The sequence below is a fragment of the Mastacembelus armatus genome, chromosome 15 (genome assembly GCF_900324485.2).
Source record: "Mastacembelus armatus chromosome 15, fMasArm1.2, whole genome shotgun sequence".
Taxonomy (NCBI): domain Eukaryota; kingdom Metazoa; phylum Chordata; class Actinopteri; order Synbranchiformes; family Mastacembelidae; genus Mastacembelus; species Mastacembelus armatus.
The window spans coordinates 15,027,995-15,048,425 of NC_046647.1; the positions used below are offsets into that span (position 1 = coordinate 15,027,995).

A 20,431-nucleotide genomic window follows, 5' to 3' on the forward strand; every position below is an offset into this window, starting at 1 on the left:
ACTACAATTACAACTGCTGGCATATTATGTATAAATCCCATGGCTAATTTACATCTGTAATCTTTTGGAAGGCCACAATGTACACACAGCAGCAACAACAACAACCTAGAAGGGCACGGGACACAGAAGTGTATATCATGCACATTACAAATAATTAAATGCAAATACTAATAAAATCCAAAATTGTTTAACTAACTCTTCTGCAACTTTTTGTCATTTGGTAGAGCAGTTCACTGAGTTATGGTCTTATCAGGAATTCCTTTTAATTCTTTTTAATTTAATTCTCATTTAAAAGCTGCTAAAATTTGGTAACTTTTGAGTCAGTGCTGCATAATAATCACAATATCCTAGCTTTCTGAAAGCTATAGTATCACAAACTATGAACAGCAACTGCATGCAGTCGTGTCCTGGCACTGAATAGGTTGCAATGTCTGATATGGACCTTGCAAAGTGTGGATTCTCCACTAGAGGGAGACTTAAATCACAGAGGACAATTTATTTAGTTTAATGAAGAAATGTCACTTAGGCAACCAAAAATAGTGGAACATAGCAAAAGCAGATAAACACAGTGAGTAAGGAAATGAGGCATTTCACCAATCATTTATGTTCAGTGGCTGATTTTCCTCTAAAGAGCAATATTCTAATTGGTTCCTGCTGAAGCCTGAGGGACACGGCACAGTTTTTTAGGGAAAGGCAGGCAGAAAGACAGAGGATGGCACAAGAATGCACGCGTGCAGACACAGACAGACACACACACACACACACGAGATGACAAGCAGAACTGTAGGCTTGTATGCACACACACTCTTAAGGGCAGCAAGTCACACAGAGGAATGTGGGTCAGTTAGTCAGCAGATGGGAGGAGGATGTATCAGCAGAATAAAGACATAAAAGGGGGCTGGTGGGAGGAAGAGACAAGTAGTAGAAAAACATGAGTACACTGTGGCACCATCCTCCCGCTTCATTTCAACTTAACCCTTGCATTTATGAGCCAAGCTCTGTTTTTTTCCATATTCGTCTATAGACACTTTTGGCTCTAATTTAAGTATTTATATGATACTACATTGATATATGTGCAATTATCACATTTAGATAGGGTGGAAGGCAGGTGAAGGAGTTTGGTTGAATGAAAAAATTATGTTTTTGGAGCATTTTCTATAGAGGTAGGAGGGGGAGGTGTTGCACTGCAGCTGAGAGATTTTAAAATAAATGCTACTTTAGGTACATTTCTCCTACATTCAACACACTGATCTCCTGTCTCTTCTCTGTCAGACTTTCTTTAACCAGACATATTTCAGCATGCTTCACCAGTCAGCTGCACTTCAGCTTCCCTCCTCCACAACGTACGCCTTCCTGCCAAAGAGCCGAAGACCCACATGTGGGAGTCAGAGAAGTGAAGGCGAAGGAAACAGGAAACAGTCAGTCAGGGATGGGGGAGTCACATCACCATGGCTATGAATAGCCACACAGGCTATCACATGGGCATCTCTGTCATCTACACTATAGTCACTATACAGTAGTGCATCAGGTCACCTCTCCTAATAAAAAAACGTCACATGCTGAATATGTGGTGGTATTGTGTCATGGTTTTCTAGCACTGGCGCCTCAAAGGGTCCAAGTTTGACCCTGGGGCTTTCTAATTGGAGTTTGCATCTTTTCCCCATGTGTGGGTTTTCTCTGGGTACGGCAACTTCCTCTCACATTCCAGAGACATGCACTTTGAATGTGAATATGAGTGCCTGTCTGTCTATGTCTGTGTTAGCTCTGTGATACACTGGTGATCTGTCTATGGTGTATCCCGCCTCTCGCCCTCTGTTAGCTGGGATTGATTCCAGCCCCCTGTGACCCTGACAAAACACCCAGGTGAATGATGGATGTATGTATACTGAATATGTTAAAGTATTCATCAACAGGCTATTTAAACATACATTACAAATAAACCTCATGTATGTATAAATTTTCAAAGTAAATGTCTCCAGTAAATCTAACTGAGGACAAAGTACCAGCCCCCAAACCTACATATTTCCATCATCCACACCTGGAACCATTTCCAACATGGGACTTCATCACTTCTCACTGGTGGTCTCAGTTGAGGGGGACTGCAAACCCTGCCATTTAGAATAACGGCCTGCTCAGCAGTACATTTACTAAAAACCCAAAGGTGTGGTATACATGACTTCATTTCCATAAATTAATTCCAGAGAGTTGACTCATGTAAGAAGGAGACCCACTCCAATTCCTGAGGGGGAAAAAAGTCAACTCCACTAAACGGGTTGAAATGTCAACAACAACTTTAAGCACAGCTCTCTACTAAGAGGAGTGCCAGGCAGGAAGTACAGTTATCCTGCAATCCTTACCACCCTCACTGCCGGACTGTTACTTGGCTAAGTGCTGTTATGTAACCTAACAATAAGGGCACTGACCTCAGAGAAAATACTCTGGAGGAGAGGAAGAGAAACAGAGGAGAAAGTCACAAACACACCTGCAAAAGACAGGAATACACGACACCACAGACAGTCTGGCTGAGTGCAGAGAGGGCAGGTGCTCTGCTCAGCACACACACAGCACACTAACTTGTGGTTGGGTAGTCATGTTCGCAGGTCCCCTGATAAGTCTGTCAATGTTAACATGTCAGATCATGGCCAAAGTAGCTGTTGTCTGATCTGACAAGTGATGCAAATGGCACAAAATTCTTGGTAATGGAAGATTTCTTTTGTCTTTGATGTATCAGTCTGAGAAAAACACACATTTTAGCTATATATGTGATTCTACCTTTTATGAGCTATAGTATGATTTATGGCAAAGACATCTGAGATTCAATTTGCGCCATTTCTGCTTTATAGCCAATGCACAAATGTTATTCTGCAATGATATCTTGCCTTTCTACTTGGATGCATTTCATGCTCTGTTGGACTCTGCTGTGACTGCAATCTGCAGCATACCGCAATAAGGGATGAAGCAACTTTAAGGTACACATACTGTTTATTTAAAGCAATACTACAAATGTATCTGTTTATCCTGCAATAGCCCAATGAGTGTGTTGTTTCTTCATTGCGTTTATCAGTTCTATTCCATTCTTAACCTGTAGAATCAGTGTCACTAAACAAATCAGTCAATGCCATTTCTTATTTGTCTGAAAACCAAATTATGGATGAAACAAAGAAAAATTGATCTGCAATTACTTTGTACAGTACAGCACTTTAGTAAAATCCTTTCCCCCTGCAAGGATAAATGTCATATACTGTATACACAGGTTCCAGCTTCCCCAGTGGGAAGATTTTAAGCTATTCCCTGTTTTGTGTCAGTGTAAAATTATTATTGACACTTCAATAAACAAAAAAATGAATCAGAAAATGATAATAATAATAAATGATGATAATCAGTCAAATGATAATCAAATATAATCAGCTGATTAATGGACAATGAAAAGTGTTAGCTGCAAAACCACTAATGTCAGTGGTAGAAATTTTTGTGGCACGCAGGAATTGATCATCAAAAAACAACAAACGCTGTTTTATCACAAGCTGTCAGAGAGAAAAGCTTAACTTCCTAGTTATGCTCGATAAATAAGCGCAGATGTAAACCACAGTAGCGCTGCCACAGCTTCACAGAAACACAAACAGAAGCGAAATGCCTCCAAAAAAATTTCTGAGTGCAGCTCCGGGCACTGCATTGTATTGTTGCAGCTGTTGCATCACTCCAAGAGGTTATAAATTCATACACTCCTTCATTTGACACCCTGCAGATCAGAAAGTTTCACAAGAGAAAGAACCAGTTTTAGACTATACAAACATCTCTCCCCTGCAGTTCTTTATGTGACATCTCTTTCACCTGCACTGATTCTTTTATACTGCTTTTGTAAAGAAAAGCACATGAAAAGACTGGCAGCCCAGGAGATCTTGTTTAGATTGGTAATAACACAGAAGGCACAGAGGGAGGGAAAAGAAAGTGAAAGAGGTCTTTCTCTGACTGAGGCCATCTCTCAGAGGAACCCTCTTACCAGATAGAGAAACCTGTGGATTTGGCTAAAGGTGAAAAGGCCTAGAAAGAATAAAAGCTATAGCTTTGACTTTATAATAACACATGTTGACTGAAATATCTGTGGAGGCATTTACTACCACGGGGAGTTTTCATCATGAAAAAAAAAAAAAAAAAAGAACAGCTTGCTCTTTTTTTTTTTTTTTTAGATCATCAACCAGGCTTCCAGTCCTTGACTTCAGTGGACTAGTTTAAGCATGAACTTTATGACCACCAGCCCATAAACACACAAACGGCAGTGAGCTACACCAGTATGGACTTTTGGTCAAAGAATCAAGCTGTTTTCCCATTTCCAGTTCTTAATGTAAGCTGATGTGCTGCACTGATTCTGCGAATACTGCACAGCCATGAGAGTGGTATCAATCTTCTCCTCTAACACTTGGCCAAAAATCAAAGAAGCATTTTCCATAATGTTGACTTATTCCTTAACAAGTGGAATGAATGTGGTTCAGAAAGTCATACTACTACTGCAGGACACAAGCTGCAGTGAAATCTCATTAATACAGCACACCACTGGACAGGGATATCTTACAGTCAATATTTTGAGAAAGAATTGTGTAGCAGCTACCTAAAGTGCTGCTTAAGAATCTATGATTTATGTCCCTGAAAGTGCAAGATAGCAGAAAAAAAAGCAGAGAGGAGAAGGTGGTTAAGGTTTCTCTTCTCTCATTAATCCAATAGTTGGGGCTCTGAGGGGAACGTAAAGCTGTCGCTCAGACTGCTGATTTACACCTTCCTCCTCCCTGCCAGCCTCTTTCTTCCTCCAACCATCCCTGTCTAAATACACCAGTTAGTGACAATTACAGCGATTCTCTTTCTACTTCTCCATCATCATCACCCCTCAAGTATGTCATTGCATCTGTGCCTCTACATGTATCATTTTACCTCCTTTTGCATGTCCTGTCAGCCGCTGGCAGACAGTGTCCTTTTAATTCCTCATTTCTCCTTTACATTGCTTTTCTCCAAACCATTTTCCCATCCTGCCCCAGCCCTCTCCTGCCCTCCTCCTCTCACAATCTCTCCATCCTTCTCTCCTCTCAATTCTAAATGAAATGAGACTGCAGCTGTACTAACTGCTGACTTGGGCTAATGCGCAATTTTGTAATAATGCCTATTCGTTTAAGTCACCCAGGAAACACATAATGGTGACATTATTGTGCACGGCAGCCTGTTGGCCTAACCCATTGTGGCTTTCGCCGTGGCCCGCATTCCCCTTTTCTCCAGCTCCTTTTATCTAATGAACTAAAACAAAGTCTGGCATAAAATGTCCACTGGGATAATTGGCAATTTATTTTTTCAGAACATAGAACACTGAAAATGTGGAAAACTAAAACAATGCAAAGTTCACCTTTGAATTAAATTAGAAAAACATTATAAACATGTCTCTAAATATTCAAGTGGTATTTTTTTATCTTTAACATACTGAACACATATTCATCAGAGCCCACGTTGGTGTAAAACCACATTTGCACAGAGAAACAATCACACCAAAAGCTGTAATACTTAACACTGACTATAGCCTAGACGCTTTTATTATGGTAACAAATCCGTATTTTCCACTTCCCTGTTGACATTTACTGCACCATATTTATTTTTTCTGTGATGGACAAAGGCCAGTACTGAGACTGAGCTAGAGACATACTTACCTTACATATGTGAACAATACACTTGTGAGAACTGGGCCAAATCATGGTGAGGGTGATGAATGCTAGACATGATTATGAAAGCAAATTAAGGACATTGCATGATGTCCATTGCTAAGTAGGCTATGCACTAGGTTTGTTAGGAGATAGACAGATGTAGTCATGTTTTAAGCAAAAATATCACATTTTCTCCAGTTGCACTTCTCCTTTTACTGTTTTAAATGGTTGTTTGGTCAAGACAATTTCTTGACATTTTTTAGACTAAATTATTAACCAATTTATAAACGAAATTAATTAGTAGATGAATCCATCATGAGAACTGGTTATGAGCTGTTGAGAAATCTAATGATTTATATAAGGAACAAACATTTCTGTGCAAATCATTCAACAGCTAGTAACTTGTGTCACTATGTGAGTGCAAAAATTTTATGAATCACATCAGAAGGAAAGAGTTAAAGTGTGTCTATGTCCCACACTGTGTATTGTGACAGACAGAAAAGTGAAAAAGATCAACAACACCCACAATATAACAAGACAACTCTGCTTTCTTGCCTTTCTACCTGTGCAGGGCTGAGGGGCAGGCAACTCAGAAGAGAACAACAAAGGGAGTTTCATATAATTTCAACAGGTCTTTCAAAATCAAGAATTACTTGAAATATGCAGGAACAAATGCTATTGAGAGGCACCAGGTAATGGAGCCTCTGAGGCTGGTGCCATGTTTTTCTCCAAAGGATAAACAATGTCTCAGCCAGCACCAACCCAAGTCTTGCCAGTCAGACACTGTACTCTGCAGACTGTGTGAAAATGGTAATCAGCCAGCGCCTTCGTCATCTCACCTTGTCTTTCTCAGCTCTTTAGCACCTTTCCATTCCTCAGATAGCAGCTCATTAATACAAGGTCAGCAGAAAAAAAACAGACAAGGTGTCTATTACCATTTAGCAGAAGTCTAAACAATATACCTCAATTTACTCAAAATATCTAACTGTATGCTCTCTGGCTTCTTAAACCTCTCCAGAGTAAAACACTTAAAGCCATTTAACTGTAACATGATAGAAACCCTGCAGAAAAGCTATTATATTTTAGGGCTATGAATTAATTATGCACCAGGGAGATGGCCCTTCAAATTCTTCCTTCAAAAATAATGAAAAAAGAAAAAAATATATTTAATGGAACAGAGCCAATCTCTTTAAAACTCTTTCAATAAATGGCTGAAGGAAGAACGAAGATTCCAGAGACTGATTTAAGAAGTGAATTTAAGATTTTCAAAGTCACACAGAGCATGACTAATGTGATATATATATATATATATATCTATATATATATATATATCTATATATATATATATATATGAGAGGTCAGTCCCCTTATTGTATATATATAAATGACTCTTTCTGGGAAAACACTGGGAAAACAAACATAAATAGAAGGAAATATGGTACATACAAACATCTGTTTTTTCATGTCATCCAGTCACTGTAAATAGTTCGCAACAAAAAAAACTTATTTCTCTTCAGGTACAATATTACTGAGAAAATCTCCATAAAACATAATTGTAAATCATTTCCACAATAATCCCCTCCAAATGGTTTCACACTAATTAGACACACTGCATATTTTTGTGTTGAGGTTACCAAGTGTCATTTTTAATTGTTGAACCTGATGATCTGTCTTTTCCTGCCAATTAACTACTGAGCACCTGATGCATATGCAAGAACTGCAAAAGCAATTTAACTGCAAATTAACTGAAGAGATGAGTTCACAATGTGAGTGCAAATGCTCACATTTTGAATCCGTTTGGTTCACAATTTCACATTTGTAGAGGAGGCTAATCATGATAAAGAAATGTAATAACTATAAGTGAGTTTCTTGAAGCCTTGTTCATATAAAGTACTCCCTAATCTATCAAGCTACTGTAAAACCATATTTGTATTTGTATGATTTCTTTCACCGAACAACACATTTTTTACATCAGTATTCAGAAATATAGCTTATATTTGTGTACTGGAATAACACTGGAATGTTAAATTGTGTTTCAAAATTTTTGAAAGAAAAGCTGCCTCTATCTTAATCTTAGTTTTCAAAACATAGGTGAGTACTCAGTACTCAGTTTGCAATGGAAGGATACCATGCACTTTTTGGACAAAAAACTTTGGATGTTTGCAGATGTTCTGTGGTGTAGCTTACACAAATAGAGAGCAAATTTTCAAGGTAGGTGATTTTTTCATTTGGAATATGGATATAAAAATATATTTATTGGTTTATAGACCCAAATAAACAGTTTGATAAAAGGGCATTTTCTCCAGTTTGAAGAATATGACCATGTTTTTCTAAAAATGTTTTTCGATTTAATAAAGCATGTCAAATCTCTCAGTGCATTGATCTCTGAACAATGGCAGCTGTAAAGCATAAGTAAACAACACTATTCGATCTCTCAGAACTCAGGGTTCTACGGCTTGAACAGTCAAGGTAGCTGTCTGTTGTCAAGCCCAACTTGGCTCAAATTCAGCTTTCTACTAGCAGACATTACTTATATGTGTGACTATTACCAGAAGAAAATTAAACCTTGTCACTTACTAGGCTGTGAGCTGAACATCTTGGAGTTATAAAGTGTTGTAAAGGTCCAGGGCGTCAGTGGTGTGAGTCTGCTGGGCTGTTGGGAGGAGCCGCTGTGATCTGATTGCCAGGGGCCAGATGAAACAGGTACGACAGTAATCTCCCCAGCACCATACAGCTCGTTAGGTTAGGTACAGCAAAGGATATATAAGGTAAGTAGACTGTAAGGTAGCTGAGTAAATGGGGTTAAGGAAAGGCCAAGCTTGCCCCAGAGTCTGAGTCCCTGTGAGCTGAATGCCACTGACCTAGATTAATACCAACAACAGCAGCAGCAGAGCTATTAAACACACCCTGGTTTTCCTGAGTCCAGCCTTTCTGTCTGTGTGTGAAATGATTCCATCTGTCAGTCTCAGCTGGGTTGTGAGAACACAGCTGAACACTACTGTCCACACACACACACACACACACACACACACACACACGCACACGCACACGCACACGCACACTTTGTTTTAATTCCTTGTGGGGATTTTACACAGACTTACATTCAAGTCTTGGAAACTTACCGTAAACTCAACTACAGCCATACATGCTTATTAACCGCACCCTTAAACCAAGTCATCTCCCTAAAATTCAATAATTTCAAGTTACCATGAGGAAGGCTGAGCCCCCACAATGTAAACAGGTTTTGGTCCCCACAATATGAGTAATATCAGGAGCGCGCACACGCACACGTCAAAAAAAAAAAGAAAAAGAAAAAAGAAAAACAGACATGTTGACTGGGAACTGAGGCCAGGGTGGGTGTCTGGCTGCATCCAGCCTCGAGGGAGGGGTATCTGAAAAATGCTACCCAGCATGAAAAGCTTGCGGTTGGGGAAGTGAGACACGAGGTAGTGACTGCTGTCATGATGGGGCACTGTGAAATCTTACATGAAGCAGTGTTCATTTACAAGCCACCATCACTTTAGCTACAAGGAACAACTGCACAGAACATTTTGTGTCAGTGTAACCTGAAAAGGCCTCTTTTCAATGACAGCAGGTTTTGTCGGTCTAGCCCACTTCTGATGAGTAGTTTCTTTTCAGCCTCCTTATTGAACTAATGGCTTGCTTATAATAAGGCCAATTTATCACTGTGTGCAAGCGTGCGTTTCCATCTACATCTGTATGCAGGTATGTGTGCGTTCACTTGCTTTTATGTATATGTGAATTTATAGGTGCGCTTATCATGGACGTTTATTATACTGGCATGCTTCCCTGACCAAGGACAGCAGCTGGTATTCAATAGATACCAAAGAGAACAAACACAGACAACCAGCAAAGAGGAGCCAGCACACCCTTAAACCACTTATGATCAAGAACACAGAGATGAAATTGAGGGAAAGAAGGAGGCAAGACAAGAGCACAGACAGATTAGGAGGCACAAGTGATAGGAAAAAAAAAAAAAAAGTTTAGCGGTAGAAAAAAATGGAATAGAAGTGAAAGGTCAAGGATGAGGTTTATCCAAGGTAGAAGAGAGACAGACAAGTGGGTGAAAAGTGGAACCAAAGCTATGTTCTCCGATTTATTTGAAATATGTCAGTAGTTCAAACTTCTCTGGAGGCTGAAAGACCTCAAGCTTATAACCTCCATTCACGTTTATCATTTCAGCTTGGTGTGTACAGAGAAATGAAAACACTTTTATCACGGCACATTCTGGACAAGATTAAAACAAAAGCAAACCTTATGAGAAGAGAAAAAAAAATTAATAACATATAAAAGTGTGAAATATTAACAATACCTAGTGGCACATAATGGCTGCTGCATGGAATTTATATGGCGTTTTTCTTAGTGCATCGATTTTACAATAACTTTTTAAAAGCTCTTCCCAGCAGTACTGCACTCACTGCATGTACAATATGAACTGGATAATAAAACTCACTTTCTTTATATTAAAATTTGGCTTTGTTGCTTTTTTAAAAACAGCAAGTTCAGTATGGCTGCAGGTAAAACACAGACCTGCATCAAAAAATCCCTGACAAGGCAATAGCAATGAACTGTAGTGCTGTTATCGTTCTAATGTAATCCCCTGGCTCATGATGACACAGAACTTCTTTATTGGAAAAACGTTTAGCTTAGGTCAAAAGACATTGGAAGCTAGAAAAAATAAAAAAAGCTACATGAACTTTTTAGTCTGGGAGTAAAATCCCATTCAGCAAATGTTATAAATTTATTATAGAGATGTGTTTCTTTAATATATCACATTAAGTAAAATAAATGGCAGGATATAAATGTATAATGCCTTAAAATAGCACATCTTAAAACCCCAGGGATGCCAATTTGTAACCTTGCAGAGTGTTGAGGGGAGTGCTCACAGAGGACTGAGTAGTAGGGACTAAGAGTGTGTGGCTTCTCCCGAGTGAAGTGAAATATTAACCCACAGTAAATCCTTTTAGTTCAGGATCAGGAATCAAACATCTCTCTATGGGTAAAAATCAAACATGTCTTTGTGTGAACAAGCTGACAAGTTAAAATGCTAAACATCCCACTAGGTTTCTCAGCACCAAAGAATTAGCCTCGGGCTCGCCAGACATTGGTAACATCCATATTCATCATGGAGATAGCTAAAGTGATAAGACTCCATCACTCAGCTCTGTCATTCTTTTTTTTTTTTTTTCCCCAACCCTTCCATAACTGCTAGCAAGGAGTAGATAATACACCACATTTCGCTGCAAACCAGGCATGAGAAGCAGGACAGCTGACCTAGTTTAGCTCTCTATACAGCAACAAGTCCATAACTGTGTTTTGTGTGACGTTGTGTAAGCGCATGTGTGCTCATTTATGTTCATGCTAATGTCCACTGCTCATTTAAATCAAAGTGAAGTGCAGCCTCTCACTTAACAGTGTGCTTTACGAGTCAAATGGTTTCATGGACATCTGCCAGACTTTCCTGTTTGGACTCCTGCCAATAGTTATGCCAGCAAAGTGGCTGTTAGACGCATGGAAGTGTAGTGAGACAGTTTTTACCCGGGCTGCAAGGATAAACTTACAGCACTAAAAAAATAAAGGTTGAGTTACCTTCATGGCCTATGGGCTCAGTCAAATCAGGATTAGAAAATAACATTTAACAGCAGCATCAGTTAATATCAATATAATACGATAGGTAGTGGACTTTTTTTTTTTACATTAAATTCAACTTCTGCAAACACTGACATGCAATGCATGCATGTGCAGATTTGAAATACAGTAGCAATCAATCTTGATAGAGCTGACTTTTGAGGGAACAAAAAAGATTCGAGAGACCAGAAAAGAGGAAGCTGCCCTGGAACATTCACTGTGTCTTTTCAATATACTCTGTGAACTTCAGTGACCTCTTAACGACTAGGCTAAAAACACCGGAGAATTTTGATTCCCCTTAAATAATTCTTCATTAAGTGATATTGTACACAATACTGAGAAGAAAGCATTAGCATATTCCTGGTTTACTAGTATGTTAGCAGATACTGCAGTATATGAACTAGCCTTATGAGTCTCACTGTGTGTATATATATATATATACACACACAAAACCTTCAATAAAGGACTATAATGGCACTAATAATAATAATAATAATAATGATGACATCATCAATTGTCCTGAGTCCACACAATGACAGACCTATTAAACCAAATACTCTACAAGTTGGTCCAAGTCCAGGGGGATCCATTGGACTTGTGGCTGTATACTCCTAACAGAACAGCTCATAATAAAGCAAGGCCCCAAAGTTTCACTACAGGGCTGCAGAGCCAGAACCCCAGGGTCCCCCTCTAACTCTAGTGGTTCTATTCTGCCACAGAGCATCAGCAAAGCTTGTAAAACAAGCTGTTAAACTTTATCTGCATCATAACCATTGTGATAATACGCCACAGTTGCCAAAGTTTCAAAAACAGGTTTCCCTTAGGGTTTTTTTCTGGATATAAGCCTATTCTTTGTGCCTATGCATGCTACAATAGGACAGAATGTGATCATTTATATATAAAAATCCTTCAGATTCCACATAATTAGTTAATAAAATGAGCTGATGCACCTTCCACAGCTATTAGAAGTAGCTTTTAGACAGTGTGCCTGCATACTGAAAGTGTACATACTGCAGTAGTCCAGATTGAGACATCCTATTAGCCTGCACATTCACAGACCCATTAGCATTTAAATATGCAAGAGCTGTGCTCCTTTCAAAATGCCATTTTTACCCTGCTGCAAGGAAAGTTCTCCAGTTGTCATAAACAACTTTTTTTCAAGGACCTTTTCAAATGTCAGGGCCAATCAAACACAACACAACAGGTCTCTGGGTGGAAAAAAAATACAGCTCAGGGGGCAGAGAAGAAAAGCGGACTTATCATGCATATTCATGTGGTTGGAAGGTTCAATGACTGCTGTCTCTGAGAATTGTCAACAGCAGCAAAACAGTTTGTGTGGTAAGAGGCAGCTAAAAAAAAAAGTAAACCTTTAACTCTTTTCTTACCCCTCACCATGTCCAAATGTCAATGTCACAGACCCACAATGGCCAAAGCTCTGTGTGCCCACGAGTGACTCCTAAAACCCCAACTCCAACAGTCCCCCCCCCCCCCTTTTTTCTGTGTCAGCAAATTCAGGCAGAAAAGTTTTCACTGTGAAGTGGTACTCAGCAGAATGGCAAACAAACAGAGCCATCTCTCCACTGGCCAGAGCCCACTTCAGCATTTTAGACATCTCTTTCAGTTTACAGCTTGCCTAACATCAGCAAGATGGATCCTCCTGACACAAGTCTATGTCAGCTGGACTGGAACAGGAGACACAATGGAACTCTTCCTCTTCCTCCTCCTCCTTCTCCTCCTCCTCATACCATCTTCATCCTGGGACGATGAGAGAGGAGAGAGCGAGTAGGAAAGAAGAAACAAAAAAAAAAAAAAAAAGGAAATAAAGCACAATACATTTGCCTGTATTGTACTTTCTGCGTGCGTGTGTGTGTGTGTAATCCTCTTCAAGAAACTTCACCAGCTCAGATAGAGTGAGTTGCACGCCCCACTGGTATCTCTGTTTCTGTCTTTCTCTCTCCTTCACTTCCTGACTCTCTTCATTAGTCTCTGTCTCTTCTCTCTGACTCCAGCAAGGCACAGTCATCCAGGAGGACATTATTAGCTGTCAGCATTAACAACCAGCACAGCAGCAGCAGCAGCAGCAGCAGCAGCCGCAGCAGCAAAGTCAGTTTCATAACAACTCTCACAGAAAGCCTCTTCTCTGCCCCAGTGAGTGGAGCAGGCAGTCAGGACAGCCTGCTGCGTGCAGATGGTGCTTTGTCTCTGCTAGTTCCTACAAAAGTGACACGCAGACACAAATGCGAGCACACGTGTACATGCACATGCACATGCACACATAGTTGGAAGACGATGCCACTATTCATTCCTAATCCTCTGTGGTTCGCATGAAAGTTAATGGCAGGTGTTTAAAGCTCTGGCTATGCCAATCGAGGGGAGAGGGGGGTAAGTGGAAGATCAGCTCTTTTTGTTCTGTGTGCGCCAATAAACAGACAACACACTTTTCCATGTTGGAAAGACAGTGAATGATCCATATTAGATCTCCAAATATGCCGCTTCAACCATCCTCATCCTCACACCATCTATCCCTATCTGCGCATGTAGTTGAGAGCAATTAGTACTTGGAGGAAAAATGTCCAGTCATTAAGGAGGAGCGGGGACTCCACAGTGTGATGGTTTATACCAGGTGGGAGGCTATTAGTCAGCCAAGCGGTGTGAGCAAACTCCCTTGGTCATAAATACAGGGAACAGTAAACATCCTCCACCATTCCCCCACTGCTGCCAAGAGCTTTCCTCCAATCATACAATGAGTTAATAATTTAGAGAAACTCACATTTATGCATCAACAGCATACTATACCCACACTCACTCTACTGTACACTATGGCCATGTAAATGATTACCCTTTTCCACAGCAGACCTTTTGTTGCTAATAACATTAACAATGGCTCTTTTCCGTTGAAGGGTCCCAGTAAACGGCGACAGTGTGGCAGTGAGCTGGCACAAACAGCAACAGGACCCTAAACAGAAAACAGCCACCATATATCTCATTATTTATGACAGAGCTCACATGTTCAAATGTTTCCTGTGAAAAATAAAAACCTGCAGCATTTTTTAAAAAATAGTGTACAAAGAAAACAGTTTTCCCTGCCCTTGTTCTTCTTCCACCCTAACAATGACATTATATAGCTGGCACAGTCAGCTGACTGATCACTTAATTAATTGTAATAGTTTTTGATGATTAGGCATTTGAAACCTTTGCTGGTTTCAGAATTTCAAGCACATTTTTTGCTGCTTTACCCTCTTATACATAATTGCAAAATTGAATAGCTTTTGGTTTTGAATCACAAGGCAGAGAAAACAAGTAATTAGAAAACATCACCTTGAGCTCTTGGATCTTTCAATATGCTTTTTAACTAATTTCTGCTAAAAGACTAACAGATTCATCCATAACTATTAAAATAATCGTTATATGCATGATTATATTCATAATTATGAATGATATGTTATAAAAATAACTTCACTCAAAGAAAAACTAAATCTTCAAAGGTCCAAGATCGTGGATAATTAAGTTGAAAGCTTGGTGTTGCAAGATTATATCTATAAGGTATCATTTAACACATGTAAACACTCAGAGATACAGCAGGGATAAACATTATACAGAATCATGAAAATCTAATACAAGCAGCAATGCAACTTGTTCCGTTTTATCACTTTGGATTTAATACACAGTGGTTATGATTCTGTAATTTTATGTTTGAGTGTCTAAAAACACGAATGTTTTCAAATACATCTATAATTAGCTTTTTTTTTGGCCACTACATCGGCTTAACTGGGAGCGACTTTTAAATACATTATTCTGAACTGGCAACGCTTACAAACAAGCCTGCAGGACGCCAATATGGCAGGAGCAAGCCACAGTAAAACAGCTGTGAGTATGAAAAATGAGTTTGGCTGCTTTTAAGGGCAGACAACTAAGGATGTCTCTATTTCTATATACTATGGATATAATACCAGTGGCAGATGAGAGAACAACCCCCCCCCCACACACACACACAAACAGGACTCAGAGACTCAGTATCATTAAGCAAACAGGCCTTATCAGCAAAGAGAATCAGACACCTGCTGCTCTCTCGTACAGTCCACATCCACTCTCCTAAAACTATCCCTCACAACCACAAACAAAAATGACTGAGACAACATTAAAGCAGGAGCAGAGCATGTTATAACAAGCGGGAAACAGTTGCTGAAAATGTGCAGAGTGCACCAATTACACTAAACACACAATAAATTTTATAATGTCTGGGATTTTTTTTTTTCAGCCAAAACTATTACCAATCAGCATGAGACACAGCACAGCAATTGCTCAAGGTATAACTGAAGTACAACTATTTCCTCATTAGTGTTATGCATCTGAAGCACATTGTTCTCAATTTGCTAATACTTCACAGCACAATCTTTGTTTTTGACATCAAACCCTAATGCAATCTGAGATTAATGGTTTAAGATGTCTAAAGATCTGTGTAACAGAAATTCAGCAGGATGTTGAAACAAAGAATAGTGTTTCAAATATTCTATCATGAGACTATGAAACTTTTAAAAGCTAACCTTGCTAATTGGCTATAGTTGAATGAATGTCTTTTTAAAAGCAAAACTTTGAAAAAAAAATAAGAAAAAACTAAGAACTACTCAATAAAAGATTAATCGCCAGCACGTCAAAAGACTTGCAGAATAAATCCTAAATCCTCCATGCTCTGTGATTTCTCCAAAGCAGTATGTTTGAGTGAAATCAGGCTGTACATTTTTGGCTCCTTGCAGATGGCACAGTGTAATTTCACACCCATTACCTCTTCTCCACAATGCATAGCACAATCACATGACAGTAAAATCCTCTCAAACCAACTCCTGTGGGAACTTTTAGAAGCTGTTAGTGGCCTGGCCATTTTATGAATTCTCAAAAGAATTCAAAGAGCTATTTCTGCTGCGTCCAAATGACTGTGTTAAATGGAGTATTAGGCCCTGAGAATATGATTAACCAATTGTAATTGCTTTGCTTCTGTGATTTCAAAACATGCAGTCGGTGCATAATTCAGATTTGTTTTCTGTTGCTCATAGCTTGTGCTCTTCATAGAGTAATCGTGTCAGGGGAAAAAAAAAGGGGGGGGGGGGGCAATGGCAGCCATGCAAGAAAATAGTCTCACAGAATAAACATAGTATGCATTCCCTGTCCAAAGACAACCATGTGCCAAATGAACGGCTGGTGAGTAAAGTGAGAGACAACACCTGTGCTTTCAGAAACCATCATCGTCTTCCTGCTTCGGTGCACTTGCTCCCCAGCTTGCCTCTCTGCTATCCAGCATGTTGTGATACAGCAGAAAACGCACAAATGAGTCCCAACACTAACATGTTGTACAGCAGATCAGCCATGTACAACAGTGCTCCCTACCAGCACAATTCATGTTCATAATCACAGTGCACTGACTCCACCAGTCACAAGGGAATATCTGTTGTGGCAAATGAGACTCCTGATTTCCAATACAAATACAAACACACACACACACACACAGGCATCAACACAGATACTGTGGTTACCATCAAGCACAAGGAGCGTGCATGATAAATATTATAAATATTAAAGCACTGGATTTGCATTTTCTTGGCATGTTCCTTCACAGCTATAAATCAAACGGCCTGATAGGAGCTGCCATGTACATTGTGATGCTGCCTGTGATGTGTTTGCCTTGGGAGGCCTGCTTTCATATCTGAACACACACAGGCCACAAAGATGTAAGAGGAAGTTCAAACCCCAGCTGAGCCGAAGGCGGCAGATGAGGGGAGGGATAGAGGGAGGCGAACTGGGAGGGCGCTGTTGCAGGTGGGACTGGGGGAACTGGGAAAAAAGGAAATCCCAGTGAGAAACTAATAAGTGGATCTGTAACTATCTCCATTGCATCACCAATAGCTGATACATTTTTGGGATAATTATGGAGGGAACTGTCCATGATCCTCATAATCAAAGCAGACTGCCTGACATGCTTAGATGTTCTAAGAAAAAAAACGTAGCGTTTCAAATACAAACATTTGTCTGTGGAAGGTGCGGGCCAAGGCCTGTGTATCACTAACAAAGGTTCTTTTCTCTGCAGGCAGGCTCCACTCTAAGTTCTGCTGCCTGTTGTGACAATGCCCACAGGGGGGGAAGAGCAGATGTCCGTTGCCAACAGCACATCTGCATACAGCCTCAATCCCCACCCCTTCACTGGCCAGACAATGGAGCCACCCTCCTCCTCCTCCTCCTCCTCCTCCACTTGAAGCTTTCTTCCACTGGAGCCTCCAAATGCAGTAAAAAAAAAAAAAGAAGAAGAAGAAGAAGAAGAGGGAAGAGTTGCCTTTTGAGAACCAGTGCCCACTCTGCCTGTCAAAGCTGTGCAAAGGAAGGATTATCCTCCTGTTCCCAAACGTGCATGTGCTCACATGGACGCCTGGTTGGGTCACTCATTAAGCACTCATTAATCTGTAGACCACAGATGACAAGTGAAGTTCAAACCGGATTTGTTTCTTTATACCAGCAAGAAACACTGCAACTCCACAAAAACTTTTGATGAAACTCCACAAGAGTAAGCAATGTCAATATTCTTTCTGATTTCTAATATATTTGTTCTATATTTCCAACAAAATCTCCATAATTGATGTTAATTGGATGTTTAATATGTTCACCGCTGCATTCTAATTGCTGAGCTCATTAGGGCTTTAATAAAGCCTCTTCGCACATCACTAAGTGGAGTATCGGCTGATGTCTAAACCCACCCTGCCTTGTCCCTCCTCGCTGATGGCGCAGGGACACATGGACAGCGATGCGAGTCTGGCTCCTCAAACTACACACCGCGGTGGAGCACACACTGAAATATTTTACACCACCTTTGCAATAATCTTGAATCCTACCTCGACTTGATGTTTAGTGAGAGTTCAAACGTCGGCTTTGGGGGCTCCTCAAATAGCATCGCAGGCTACGCATTTCAAATTCGCTTGTTATCTCGGATTTAGATAATGATCCACCTTTAGATGGTGTAAAAACTTAATCCTGAACGCAACGGGACAATCTCCGGCGGTGGGAATCGGCGCCTGGTGTCGGTTTTTACGGGGGGAAGTAGCCTCGGCTCTCGGTGTGCCTGGTTATCCTGCTGTTTACTTACACGCTTCATAAACACTCCTATTCTTTTCCTCCTGCCAGAATTGAGAGGTGTGTATCAGTTTGCTTTTCCTTTTTTTCTCTCGCTTTTTGAGTGAGGCGGAGCCTTTTCCCACTTCACTCACACACACACACACACACACACACACACACACACAAACGAGAGACACTTCTTGCAGTTGATGGAGATGGGATAGTGGGAATTTTCGAGAAAGGCGATTTGTGGTTGTGATATTTGTCTTTTAAGGCCCGAGTGTTATTTTTCTTCTCTTTCTGTTCTGTTTGCTTAAATCTTGGCTGATCCGATGTAACTGGATTTAACCAAAATATTTTTTTAGCAAAAAAAAAAAAAAAAAAGCTCAAGGGAGAGGTTAAGATTTTAAGTCTCTTCAGTACGGTACTGACATACCCTACCCTTGTGTACACTGATAGTCTTCCTGTAATCAGTGTAAATGAGCACAATAAATTCATGTCTTCTGTCCTTTTTTTTTTTTTGTTCTTAATTACTAGTTTGATTTCTTATATTGAAACGTGAGGAATGTTTTTAGTCCAGACTTCAGTCAGCAATGTGTACATGGCTGCAACTAACAGTTATTTTTGTCAGCCTATAATATCTGGCTTTAAGAAGCATCAAAGCATCACATTTGTGAAGCTGAGACTTCAGAATTTTTGGCATTTTTTGCATGACTGGATTAATTAATGGTTTCTCAAAATAGTTCACAATGAATTATCTGTATATTGAGTAATCTCCAAATACACTTCCAAGTCTGCAAATGTGTAAATTGGTTGCTTATAAATAGTCTTTGTAATGAAAATCAAATCAAATAGCTACACTATAAAACAGAAAGTCACTGCAGCAGCAAGAGCTGTAACATAAATCTAATATAATGTTTTAGTGGACAACATATTATCAAAACTTTATAAAGGTAGGCCTGACTTTAGCTTTTATTTATACATGTATTCATGGCAAAGTGACCATAAGTAAATCGCCCCCTGGTGGCTGATTACCATATAGGTCATAAACCCCACCCCCTCCATGTTAACGGATCAGACATGAGCTAAACTAAAAATTAAAAGTAGCCTACAAATCAAATAATTTTTTTCCCCCAAAGGTAGATATTACCACACCTCCACCTCTGGTCCCTACTGTGCAGAACCTGGTTGCAAAATGTGCCACAAAAGCAAAGTCGCAGGCTACTTCATCATGGTACTTTGGTACAGACATCCATCTATTTTGGCTTTGTTTTTGCATAGTGATAGGAAGTGTACATCTTTACATAGTCTATGCATGCTGCATTTAAAAGTTGCCCATCCTGGTTTTCCAGTATTTGTAGACTCAATCTATTTAAATTTGACCAACAACTATGTTAATAAATGGTTGAATGAAAGATCTTTTGGCCATGTGGAAATGACTTTGCAATTGTATTTAGACCAATATGAAACATTTCCTGACTTTCTTTAAATGAAAGGTGGTATAGTTGTGCTGGTAGAACTGGGGTATGATGCTTGACTCCTGAATAGTCTAAAACCCTGTCTCCTGTTATTGTTCCTGTGTAGACAGACAGATGAATAACTAGATTCAGCCCTCAACTGTGCTTCCTCACTTCATTCCTCCTGTTCGTGCCACAGGTGCAGATAGCAGCAACTGCAGCTGTGCCTTGATGTCATGCTTAAAACATACAGTCGATAGTTTCTGTTTTTAATTTTTTAAGTTCCAGCCTCAGCAGTAGAATGATTGTAGACCCTTCTCTGATTCACACTGTGCTGTCCAGCCATCTAACACAGCACAGATGGCAGAGAGCATGTCTGGATTTCCCGGTCACTTCATTCTCTGCATAGTTTCCCAACACTTGCAGTGTTACAGCATCTGAATGGAGCTTTTCACAAACAAAGAAAATCACCACAAGCAATAGTTAAATAATTTACATACCTTCTATCCTGTGTCTTGCTCTAGCTTCTGTACCACCTGCCTTGTGTGTGTG

At 39.9% G+C, this 20,431-nt stretch overlaps 1 protein-coding gene across 2 annotated transcripts in view; it reads right to left on the reverse strand.

Moving 5' to 3' along the window:
• The window catches only part of ctbp2a (C-terminal binding protein 2a), a 57,347-nt gene extending 38,848 nt beyond the window's left edge, over window positions 1–18,499 (reverse strand). The window contains exon 1 of one of the 2 annotated variants that reach the window (XM_026309966.1): window positions 18,203–18,499. The gene's annotated coding sequence lies outside the window, so the exon portion shown is untranslated. Of the gene's footprint in view, window positions 1–8,255; window positions 8,541–18,202 lie in introns of those variants that run through there. The other variant, XM_026309967.1, reaches the window with a different exon arrangement.
• Window positions 18,500–20,431: the final 1,932 nt, after the last annotated feature.